At 36.2% G+C, this 12,884-nt stretch overlaps 1 long non-coding RNA gene across 1 annotated transcript in view; it reads left to right on the top strand.

The window, feature by feature from the left end:
* The window catches only part of LOC307184724, a 565,756-nt gene extending 555,748 nt beyond the window's left edge, over window positions 1–10,008 (top strand). Inside the window, exon 6 of the long non-coding RNA XR_013827813.1 lies at window positions 9,912–10,008. This is a non-coding gene — a long non-coding RNA (uncharacterized lncRNA). The remainder of the gene's footprint in view (window positions 1–9,911) is intronic.
* The last annotated feature ends 2,876 nt before the right edge of the window (window positions 10,009–12,884 follow it).

Raw genomic sequence — 12,884 nt, 5'->3', positions numbered from 1 at the left:
ACTCAGTTTTGTTCATCCGTGTCTTACAGTTTTCAGTGTACATGTCTTTGGCCTCCTTGATTGAATTTATTTCCAGGTATTTTATTCTTTATGATAAAATTGTAAATGAGATAGTTTTCTTAATTTCTCTTCTGATAGTTCATTATCAGTGTATAGAAATACCACAGATATCCACATATTGATTTTGTATTCTCTGACTTTACTGAATTAATTTATTAGTTCTAACAATTTTTTGGTGGAATCTTTATGGGTTTTTACATATAGTATCATATTATCGGCAAATAGTGACAGTTTTCCTTCTTTCTAGCTTGGATGTCTTTTATTTCTTTTTATTGCCTAATTGGTGTGGCTAGGACTTTCAATACTATGTTGAATAAAAATGGCTAGAGTGGGCATCCTTGTCTTGTTCTGACCTTAGAGGAAAAGCATTTAGTTTTTTGCCAGTGAATATTATGTTAGCAGTGGGTTTGTCATTATTGTCTTTATTGAGATACCTTCCCTCTGTACTCACTTTATCGAGAGTTTTTATTATAAATGGAAGTTGAATTTTTTCAAATCTTTTTCTGCTACTAGTAAAATGATTATATGATTTTTGTCCTTCATTTTGTTAATGTGATGTATCACATTGATTGATTGGTGGATGATGAATCATCCTTACATCCCTGGAATAATTCCCGCTTGATCAAGGTGTATAGTTATTTTAATGCACTGTTGGATTCAGTTTGCTAATATTCTATTGAGTATTTTTTCACCTATATTCATGAAAGATATTAGCCTGTAAGGGTGTGTGCGTAGTGTAGTGTCCTTGTCTGGTTTTGTTATGAGGGTAATGCTGAGTCGTAAAATGTGTTTGAAAGTTTCCCCGCCTCTTCATTTTTTTGGAAGAGTTTAAGAAGGATAGATATTAAATCTTCCTTTAAAGTTTTGTAGAATTCACTAGTGAAGCCATCTGGTACTGGGCTTTTGTTTCTTGGGAGATTTTTGATCACTGTTTCAGTCTTCTTAATAGTAATCAATCTATTCAGGTTTTCTATTTTTTCATGATTAAGTCTTGGAAGATTGTGTGTTCCTAAGAACTTATTTATTTCTTCTAGGCTGTCCAAATTTGTTGGCATATAATTGTTCAGAGTAGTCTGTTATGATCTGTTGTATTTCTGTGGTATCAGTTGTAACTTCTCCTCTTTTATTTCTGATTTTATTTATTTGGATCCTCTCTCTTTTTTTCTTGCTTAGTCTAGCTAAAGTCTTGTCAATTTTGTTTATCTTTTCAAAGAACCAGTTGTTTGTTTCATGGATCTTTTCTATTTTTTTAGTCTCTATTGCATTATTTCTGTTCTGATCTTTATGATTTCCTTCTATTAATTTTGGGCTTTGTACTTTTTTTCTCGTTCCTTTAGAGACAAAGTTAGATTGGTTATTTAAGGTTTTTCTTGTTTCCTGAGGCAGGCCTGTACTGCTCTGAACTTCTTTCTTAAAACCACTTTTGCTGAATCCTATTTATAGTAGTGTATTATATTTCTCTTTTCATTTGTCTCTAGATTTCTTTTGATTTCTTCAGTGACCCATTGGTTTTTCAGTAATATGTTGTTTTTTTTTTTTTTTAACATCTTTATTGGGGTATAATTGCTTTACAATGGTGTGTTAGTTTCTGCTTTATAACAAAGTGAATCAGTCATACATAAACATATGTTCCCATATGTCTTCCCTGTTGCGTCTCCCTCCCTCCCACCCTCCCCATCCCACCCCTCCAGGCTGTCACAAAGCACCGAGCCAATATCCCTGTGCCATGCGGCTGCTTCCCACTAGCTATCTACCTTACTGCGTTTGTTACTGTGTATATGCCCATGACTCTCTCTCGCCCTGTCACAGCTCACCCTTCCCCCTCCCCATAACCTCAAGTCCGTTCTCTAAGAGGTCTGCGTCTTTATTCCTGCTTTACCCCTAGCTTCTTCATGACATTTTTTTCTTAAATTCCATATATATGTGTTAGCATACGGTATTTGTCTTTTTCTTTCTGACTTACTTCACTCTGTATGACAGACTCTAGGTCTATCCACCTCATTACAAATAGCTCAATTTCGTTTCTTTTTATGGCTGAGTAATATTCCATTGTATATATGTGCCACATCTTCTTTATCCATTCATCCGATGACGGGCACTTAGGTTGTTTCCATCTCCTGGCTATTGTAAATAGAGCTGCAATGAACATTTTGGTACATGACTCTTTTTGAATTTTGGTTTTCTCAGGGTATATGCCCAGTAGTGGGATTGCTGGGTCATATGGTAGTTCTATTTGTAGTTTTTTAAGGAACCTCCATACTGTTCTCCATAGTGGCTGAACCAATTCACATTCCCACCAGCAGTGCAAGAGTGTTCCCTTTTCTCCACACCCTCTCCAGCATTTATTGTTTCTAGATTTTTTGATGATGGCCATTCTGACTGGTGTGAGATGATATCTCATTGTAGTTTTGATTTGCATTTCTCTAATGATTAATGATGTTGAGCATTCTTTCATGTGTTTGTTGGCAGTCTGTATATCTTCTTTGGAGAAATGTCTATTTAGGTCTTCTGCCCATTTTTGGATTGGAAAGCATTTCCAGTAATATGTTGTTTAATTGCCAAGTTTTTGTGGTTTTTCCTTTTTTTTTCTCCTTGTGTTTGATCTTCAGTTTCCTACCATTGTGGTTGGAGAAGATGCCTGACAGGATTTTAATCTTCTTAAATTTATTGAGACTCGTTTTGTCACCTAAGATGTGATCTATCCTACAGCATGTTTTGTGTGCATTTAAGAAGAATATGTATTCTGCTACTTTCAGATGGAATGTTCTATATATATATCCATTAAGTCCATCTAGTATAATGTATCATTTAAGTCTAATGTTTCCTTATTGATTTTCTGCCTGGATGAGCTATCCTGATATAAGCAGGGTGTTAAAGTCCCCTGCTATTATTGTGTTATGTCAGTATCTCCCTTTATGCCCATTAATATTTGCTTTATATATCTTGGTGATTCTCTGGGTGCATAAACATTTGTAAATTTGGTAATTTTTGCTGGACTAACCTCCATATTATTATGTAATTCCATTCTTTGTTTTTTATTACAGTGTTTGTTTTAAAGTCTATTTCGTCTGATGTAAGTATAGTTACTCCAGATTTCTCTTCGCTCCCATTTGCGGGGCATATATTTTTCCATCCCTTCACTTTCAGTCTCTGTGGTTTTGAAATTTCTTCTGAAGTTAGTCTCTTATAGGCAGCATACAGATGGGTCTTGTTTTTGTTTTTTTGAGCTACTCTGTGTCTCTTAATTGGAGATTATAGTCCATTTACATTTAAAGTAATTATTGATAGGTATGTACTTATTGTCACTTTGTTAATTGTTTTCTGGCTGTTTTTGTAGTTCCTCTCTGTTCCTTTTTTTTTTTTTTTTTTCTCTTTCTCTCTTCCCATGTATTTTGGTGGTTTTCTGTAGTGTAATATTTAGATTCCATTCTCATTTTCTTTTGTGTTTTTACTATAAGTTTTTCCATTGTGGTTACCATGATTTTCACATACATATGACATCCTATTTTGAGTTGGTAGCAACTTAAGTGTGAACACATTCCAAAGCTTTACATTTTATCCACTTTTCCCGAAATTTTATACTTTGCATGGTACATTTAACATCTTATTTTATGTATTCTTTGACTAATTATTTAATTTTTGTTATTTTTAATACTTTTGTCTTTTAACCTTCATGTTTGTTTTATAAGTGATTGATATACTACCTTTATTATTTATTTACCTTTTCCAGTGAGATTTTTACATTTGTATGTTCTCTTATTATTAATTAGTGACATTTCTCTTCAGCTTAAAGAAGTCTCATTAATGTATCCTGTAGAGCCAGTTTAGTGGTGATGAACTCCTTTACCCTTTGCTTCTCTAGGAAACTCTTGATTTCTCCTTCAATTCTGAATGATAACCTTGCTGTGTAGAGATATCTTGATTGGAAGTTGGTTTTTTTTTCTTTTTTTTTCCCCCTTTCAGCACTTTGAATATGTCATACTACTCCCTTCTGGCCTGCAAAGTTTCTGGGGAAAATCTGCTCATAATTTTACAGTGTTTCCCTTGTATGTGACAAGTTATTTTTCTTCTGCTGCTTTTAAGATTCTTTCTTTATCCTTAATTATTACCAATTTAATTATAATGTGTCTTACTGTTTATCTCTTTGAGTTCATCTTATTTGGAATTCTCTGCGCTTCTTGGACTTCAGTGTTTGTTTCCTTCCCTGTATTAGGGAAGTTTTCAGCTACTATTTTTTCAAATAATTTTTCCGGCTGTTTCTCTCTCTCTTCTCCTTCTGGGATCACTATAATGTGAATATTTGTATGCTTACAGTTGCCCCAAATATCCCTTAAGGTACCTTCCCTCTTTATTTTTTCATTTTGCTGTTCTGTTTGGGTGAATTCTGTTGTTTTGTCTTATAGTTCACTGATTCATTCTTCTACCTCATTCAGTGTTCTGTTGAACCTCTCTTGTATTTTTCAGTGCTCTTATACCTTCTGTTTGGTACTTTCTTATATTTTCTGTCTCGTGGTTGAAGTTCTCATATGTTCACCCATTCTTCTTCAAATTTCAGCAATCATCTTTATGACCATTATTTTGAACTCTTTGTAGGTAGGTTACTTATCTCTGTTTTGTTTAGTTCTTCTTCTGGGGTTTTGTCTTGTTCTTTCATTTAGAACAAATTCCTTTATCTCCTCATTTTGCCTCATTTTATGTGTTTATTTATATGTATTAGGTATATCAGCTTTCCCTTCCAATCTTGAAGAAGTGGCCTTATTTAGGAGATGTCCTATGGGGCTCAGAATCACAATCACACCTGACCACCAAATTTAGGCACTCACTGATTGTCCCCTTTGTGGGCTGTGTTAGCCATCCTGTTTTGGTGGGGCCACAGCTGTCACAGTGGTGATGGATGGTGTTAGTGCTCAGCCAGCTGTGAGTCTGGGAAGAGGTACAGCAGTGGGCAGGGCTGTCAGTATGTGTGTGCCAACTGGCACGAACAGTTTAGATGAAGAATTCCAAAATGGCACCCACCAGCATTGGTATTAGCAAGTTAAACTGAGATCACTAAGTGACTCCTGCCAGTGACTCAGTCCCCAGGGAGTGTCCCAACTGATTCCTGCCTATCCTGCAGATGCTTTAAGATTAGTATGTGAGTCCCCTTCACCTATGATCCATGCACTTTTCAGTCTGGTGTTTTTGCACAGGTTTTCAGGTCAAGTGAGTCTGTACACAAGCCCTTTAAGAGTGAAATTTCCATTCACTGCAGTTGTATAGTTTTTCTGGCCATATTCCCCATTGATTTTCAAATCCAGGTGTTTTGGGGGGCTTGAATCTACTGTGTAGGATCTAGGGGTTAGGGTGATTGAAGTGGAGCACAAATCACTAATTTCTCAGGGAAAATATTTGTACCTTTGTGATTCCTCTCAGTTGTGGATTGCTGCAGCTATGGTGTGGATTTTTCCTAGGCCAGCCCATATCACTGCCTCTTCTACCTGTGCTGATGCTGTCCTTCTACCTGTTTTTTTGGAGGCTCTGTTCATGCAGTTTTTGGGTCCCTTTCTGAGGGAATTATTCCATATTTAGTTGTAGATTTGTTATGTTTATGGGAGGAAGTGAGTTCAGGATCTTCCTACACCACCACCAAGAGATTTTTGAATATTGAACCAGCCTTGCATCTCTGGAACAAAGTCTACTTGGTCATGGTATATATATTTTTATTATGTATTGTTGAATTCTTTTTTTTTTTTTTTTTTTTTTTTTTGCGGTACGCGGACCCCTCACTGCTGTGGCCTCTCCCGTTGTGGAGCCTGTGCTCCGGACGTGCAGCTCAGCGGCCATGGCTCACGGGCCCAGCCGCTCCACGGCATGTGGGATCTTCCCGGACCAGGGCATGAACCCGTGTCCCCTGCATCGGCAGGCGGACTCTCAACCACTGCGCCACCAGGAAACCCCTGTTGAATTCTTTTGCTAGTATTTTGTTAAGGATTTTTGTGATCATACTCATAAAGGATAGTGGTCTATTGTTTTCTTTCTTTGTACTGTCTTTGTGTGACAGGGTGATACTAGCCTCATAAAGGAATAGAAACTGTTTCCTCCTCTTCTGTATTCTAGACGAGATTGTGTAGAATTGGTATTACTTCTTCATAAAGGAAATCAAAACTGTTTCCTCCTCTTCTGTATTCTAGAAGAGATTTTATAGAATTAGTGTTACTTCTTTTTAATAATTTGATAGAATTTTTCAGTGAAACCATCTGGGCCTGGAGATTACTTTATTGGGAGTTTTAAAATTATAAACCTCATTTCCTTAATAGTTATAAGGCTATTCATAATACTTCATATTAAGTGTATTATGGTAGCTTCCAGGAATTGGTCCATTTCATCTGTTTTCAAATTTATGTGTGTAGAAATTTTCATAATATTCCTTTATTATCTTTTATGTCTGCAGGGTTTGTAATAATAGTGCATGTCATTACTCATAATAATAATTTATGTCTTCTCCCTTATTGTGCTTGTCAATCTTCCTAGAGGTTTGTCAATTTTATTGATCTTTTCAAAGAGCCACCTGTTCATCTCTTGAGTTTTCTCTATTTTTGTTTCCATTTTTATCTGTTTCTGTCCTTATGTTTATTGATGTGAGAGTTTTTTTCTTTTCTAATGTATGTGTTTAGTGCTGTAAGTTTTCCTCACAGCAATGTGTTAGCTGTGCCACATGAATTTTGATATGTTGTATGTTTGTTTATTTATTTGTTTGTTTATTTGTTTATTTATATTTTTAAGTAGTTTAAGATTCACAGCAAAGTTAAGGAGAAGGTAGAGATTTACCACATACTCCCTGCTGCCATAAAGGCATAGATAGCCTTTGTCATTATCAACATCCCCACTACAGTAGTAAATTTATTCAAATTGATGAACCTTCATTGACATACCATAATCACCCAAAATCCATGGTTTGTATTACAGTTCACTCTAGGTGTTGCACATTCTATGGGTTTTGACAAATGTATAATGACATATATCCACCATTATAGTATCATATATAACATTTTTGCTGCCCTAAAAATTCTCTGTGCTTTACCTATTCATCCTTCCCTCCCCCTTAACCCCTGGCAGTCACTGATCCTTTTATTGTCTCCATGGTTTGCCTTTTTCCAGCATGTCATATAGTTGAAATTATTTTATAGTATGTAGCCTTTTCAGATTGGTTTCCTTCACTCAGTAATATGCATTTAAGATTCTTCCATGTCTTTTCAAGTTGTAATCATTTATTTCCTTTTGGTGCTAAATAGTATTCCATTCTCTGCATGTACTACAGTTTATTTGTTCACGTACTGAAGGGTATCTTGGCTGCTTTCAAGTTCTGGCAGGTATGACTATAAAGCTGCTGTAAACATATGTGTATAGGTTTTTGTGTGGACACAAGTTTTCAACACCTTTGGGTAAACACCAAGGAGTGTGATTACTGGATTGTAAGGTAAGAGTATGTTTAGTTGTGTAAGAAACCACAAAACTGTCTTCCAAAGTGGCTGTACCATTTGCATTCCTCCCATCAATGAATGAGAGTTCCTATTGTTCCACATCCTCACCAGCATTTGATGTATTCAGTGTTTTGGATTTTGACCATTCTAATAATTGTTTTTGTAATTTGCATTTTCCTGATGACATACATATGGTGTGGAGTATCTCTTCATATACTTATTTGTCATCTGTGTATCGTCTTTGATATGTCATATTTTTATTTTCACTCATTTCAATATATTTTTAATTTCTTTTGAGACTTCCCCTTTGACCTGTGGATTATTTGGAATCATGTTGTTTAGTTTCCACGTTTGGAGATGCCTCTGTTATCTTTTTGTTATTGATTTATGGTTTAATTCCATTGTAGTCAGAGAAAACACTGTAATTTCAATTCTTCCTGAGACTCAGATGACAAGAATATTAAATCTTTTTTTTTAATAGACATACAAGTCCCTGAGGCTCTTTTTTTTTTTTTTTGTCTGTTTTCTCTCTGTTCACATTGTTCTCTGTTCATAATGGGTAATTTCTATTTTTTTTTCCAACTCACTGCTTCTTCCTACTTTCCCCTACATTTTCTTTTGAGCCTATTCATTGACTTTTTTCTTTTGGTCACTATATTTGAAGTTGTACACTTTCTGTTTGGTTCTTCTTTATACCTATTTCTTTGTTGAGACTTTATTCTTTATTTGTTTCAAACAAATTCTTAATTACTTGGTGATGTATTTTTATGATGGTTGCTATAAAACCTTTGTCAGAAAAGTCTAGCCTCTCTTTCATCTCAATGTTGGCATCTGTTAACTGTTTCTTTCTGTTTGAGGTCTTCCTGGTTCTTCGTATGTTGAGTGATTTTTAATTGAAACCTAGACATTTGGGATATTGTGTTGTGTCATTTTGGATCTTATTTATGTCTTATGTTTTAACTGGCATTTTCTGACATCATCTGGCAGTGGAAGTGTGGGAGGGTTCTACCTCATTACGTTTCCCCCTTGGCCTCCATTTACACTTTAGGGTGAGGAGTTCCTCATTACTGGGCATTGTTGGGACTTACTGTTTCCCATTAGGCTTACACTGAGATCTCCCTGGAAGTATCAGTAAGATCCTTCCTTACTTCTCCTCTGTGGCCCCCACCAACACTAAGGTCGAGTAGTGGTGTGTGAAGACCTGATTCTTCATTAGGCCTCCTGTTATACCCCCCAGAGGGAAGGAGAGGTGTTCCCCTTTTGTTCTCCTGCGGTAGACTTTGTTGTGTCTTTTGTTGTTGTTGTTGTGCCCATCAGCACTTCCCCGTTATTAGCTTCTACAGCACACAGTCTGGGATATATGAGGCAAAAAGAAAACCAAGGTAACTCATTGTTCAGGGCACAGTTCCCTATCTAAGCTGCCACCTCCTCTTAACCTTTGTTTTATAAACAATATAAGAAGTTTCCTTTGTAGTTAGCAGGAGAAATAGGGGAAAGTGTATCTATTCTGTTCTCCCACCATGAGAAGTCTGCTGTCCTTTTATGTTCTTAGAAGCATGCCTAATGTGAAATGGATTACAAATATAGACATTGTAATATGTATATAAAACAGGAGGATTCAGAGTAATAAACAAAGGATCAGGGAAGAAAAAGGTGATCAAGTTTTCAGTGACTGGCAAGTAATCAAATGTAGCTGTGATGTAATGGGTACATGGCAAGGCCAAAGGAGAGTGGCTGGAGACAAGGACCTTGAAGAATTTGGATTTCTTCTCCATGGGAAGTCATGGAAGCCTATTTCTCAGAGCAGAGCAAAGCTCAAGGGCACTTTCAAAGTAACGCCCCACCCACTCCCTGCCAGTAACATCCTCATGTGAGCTCATGAACTAGAGACAGGTAGATATTTCCTGGAGGTGGAGGTGGGGACAGAAGTATCACACTTAATGGATTACATAGGTCATTGAAACACTTAGCATGGCAATTGGAATATAGTTGTACATGGTCAAAAAGGAGACTGGTTTGTGTATTGAACACAAAATGCCAACTGTGATTTACACAAAAGCTAGTAACACCATCCTGCTGATTCCCACATATACCTGTAATCTCTACAGTTTATATCATAATGATAAATTATGCAATTAGGCTTCTGTCAGTATAGATATAAACACTACAGAAAAACTGATTACGGTTTTGTATTCCCTTGGTGTCTTTGTTGAATCAATTTATGCCGTATTTTCAGTATGACACACTGCTGGAGAGATTGCATGTGATTTTTTTTCTTCCTCATTTTTGTATTGTAATCCAACAATTATTATAACTCCAGGCAAGACTTACTGTTACTGAGAGTAAGAAACTTGTTTTTTTCAAGTTTGCTTTTACTCTCCTGTCCTTTAGGACTGTGTGTTCTCAGTTACCTCCTGCTGGCTTGGAGCACGTGTGTGGACATTTTGTTTTGGAGAAAGGCTGTGGGTGGAGTCAAAGATCTTCGGACTGAGGTATGTCTTCTAAATCTTAAATGCATTTTTATAACTATTTAATTTTTTCCACTGAATCATTTTTAAATGAAATCTCATTTGAACCTCAGTGCAGGAAAGAAGTAGGTAAGGAAGTGCTCTGGCTGAAGGAGGAGAGGTGTGCCTGCCTCTGACACCTTCTTCTTCTATTAAGATATCCCCAGAGATACGTCTTGAGAAATTTAGGCATGGTTTGAAACATTAGAGTTTTATGTGACTTGGTTTCATTCTTTGACTTTAGCAATGGGAAAGTCCATTCATTCATGTATTCCACAAATATTTACTGAGTACCCACAGCATCAAGCACAGTGCTTAGAACTGAGAATATAATAGTAAACAAAATATAGAATGACACTCACAAAGACTATTGAGCCTTAGTCTGCAACCCTCTCTAGGACACTATGCTCCCTTTAGTGCCCATACAAGTATCAGGCTGCCCTTTTCTTCTCCCATTTAGGTGGGCAGTAACCTCATGTTCTCTGCCTTCCTATTAAGTCCCCCAAATAAAATATATGCTTCACACTCCTTCTAAGTATACTTACTTGTCCCATAATAGTACTGAAAATAGGAAGGAGCTTCTAGCAGAGCACAAGTAGGGTCATGTTTATAAAAGCCACGATTGTGTTCCTTATATAATTGTAGTGGTATGCCTTTCCTTTCTGAGACCAATGTTGATGAAGTTTCTGCTACCTCTAGACGGTTCTTATTCTAGATGTTTTCTTCCTTTGAAGAAAGGCAAAATTCTCTAACCCACAAACTATAGTTCTTGTCTCATTTATCTAGTTTGGGGAGGCAATAAAACTAGGCTTGCCACATTTAGCGAACAATACAGAATATCCAGTTAATTTAATTTTAATTGACATATAATTGACATATAACATTATATTAGTTTTAGGTGGAAAACATAATGATTCAATATTTGTATACATTGCAAAATGATCACCACAATAATTCTAGTTAATATGTGTCATCGTACATAGTTATAAATGTTTTTTCTCGTGAGAATCTGTAAGATCTACTCTCTTAGCAGCTTTCAGTTGTGCAGTAAAGTATTATTAGTCACCATGCTTTACATTATATCCCCATGACTTAGGTATTTTATGACTGGTTAAACTTTAAATTTGAATTACAGATAAACAGCAAATTCTTTTTTTTTTTTTTTTAGCAAATTCTTTTTAATGTAAGCATATGTCAAATATTGCATGGCACACGCTTATACTAAAAAAAATTTTTAAATACTATTTTTACTATAAATGTGATCCCAACTATTGTATGGGTTATACTTATACTAAAATGTTGTTTGTTGTTAATCTGAAATTTAGACTTAACTGAATGCCATGTGTATTTTCTCTCTCTCCATATATATATGCGCCTGTGTGTCTGGATATATCGTGTGTGTGTGTGTGTGTGTGTGTGTGTGTGTGTGTGTTCTGTCCCACAGAACCATCCTGCTGTAAGTACAGAGGGGAAAAATGGATACACTGCTCATAGCATTTCAGGATTGTTCATGGGGCGGGGGTGGAGGGTGGGGTGGGGGCAAGAACAGAGCTATGGAAATGCAAGCTATTATTATGCACTTAGGTTTCCTGGCCCACGGTGGGGGGGGGAATCTGTGTTTAATTTAAGAGTTATTTGCATTGCTTATAGGACAGCACAGATATATTTTCAGTCTGTCAAATCCCTTTTCAAGTGCTATAGGTTCTGTACAACTTACATGCATTTTGCCAGCCATGTTGAGAAAGCCAAGACATATGTTTCTGATTCATTTACATTGAACCACTCAAATTAATCTTTTTTTTCTTTCCCAACTCATAGATGCTGGCAGGGTTTTCAGTAAACATTTTATTTTGATGTTCTAGAGTTAGCTGTTATTAACTGAGATACTGGTGATAATTCCTCCACCTCCTTCTTTTCTATAGTTTAATTACTGATCAAGCAGAAGGTGGAATTATAAAGCAGCAGCCTTCTGTGCTGGATTGTCTGCCTCTGGAAAATTGAATAAATGTTAACAACATCAGTCTTTTGGAAAAGAAGAATTTCAGAGAACACCAGCAATAAAGTTCGTATCTGAAACTGCTAGGAGTTAAGATATCCAACACATTCAGCTCCCTAATCACTAACACTGATTTATAGCAAAGATAACTGAAGCTTTTACTGTTTAGTTTTGTGCCAATAGAAAAAAGAGATTCAATTCATGTGAGGTATAAACGTGGTCAGGAGCCCTCCATCTGTCCATTTGTTGATTTTAAATGACCACGAACACCAAAAGAGAAAATGAATTTCATTTCATTGTGGTAGATTCAAACCAAGATTCTAAAAGCCCCAGAATAATGACTGGTAAATTCTGTGAAAAGATTTTGTTACTGCTTGACAATGACCTGCGAAACAGGCACCAGAATTACTTTTGTTTTTTCGAAAATATCAAAACAACGACTGAATAGAAAAATTTCATGCAATTCACATGGATGAATATTCCCAGAATATGATATAAAGTTGACCAAAAAATCCAACCTTAAAGATAGACCATCTCATTTACCCACTTAATCTCAACAGTTTTTTTACCTTATAACCTACATTCACAAATGGCTGACAGCGGCTAGGACTTTGCGGCTGAGTTCAAGGTTGCTGTCCATTCATGAGTAAATGATTATTCTGTGGTTGTATGCAGGGTCTCAAAGGATGACTGAGGCTATAGGATTAATGCCATACCTAATTTACTTGAGTGACACGGTATCAGGGATCTTAAGGGAGTGAAGGTAAAAGTAGGTAGGCTGTGCTTTATGATAACTGATCTTTCCTTTACTAAGCCCTCAAAGGCTGTTATCTGTCAATTTCTCCAAGTAATTACTCTATC

This window comes from Stenella coeruleoalba (assembly GCF_951394435.1).
Source record: "Stenella coeruleoalba genome assembly, chromosome: 3".
In the NCBI taxonomy this organism is placed as follows: domain Eukaryota; kingdom Metazoa; phylum Chordata; class Mammalia; order Artiodactyla; family Delphinidae; genus Stenella; species Stenella coeruleoalba.
The sequence above is the reverse complement of the archived record's forward strand: the minus strand, read 5'-3'. Positions and strand labels throughout refer to the sequence as shown.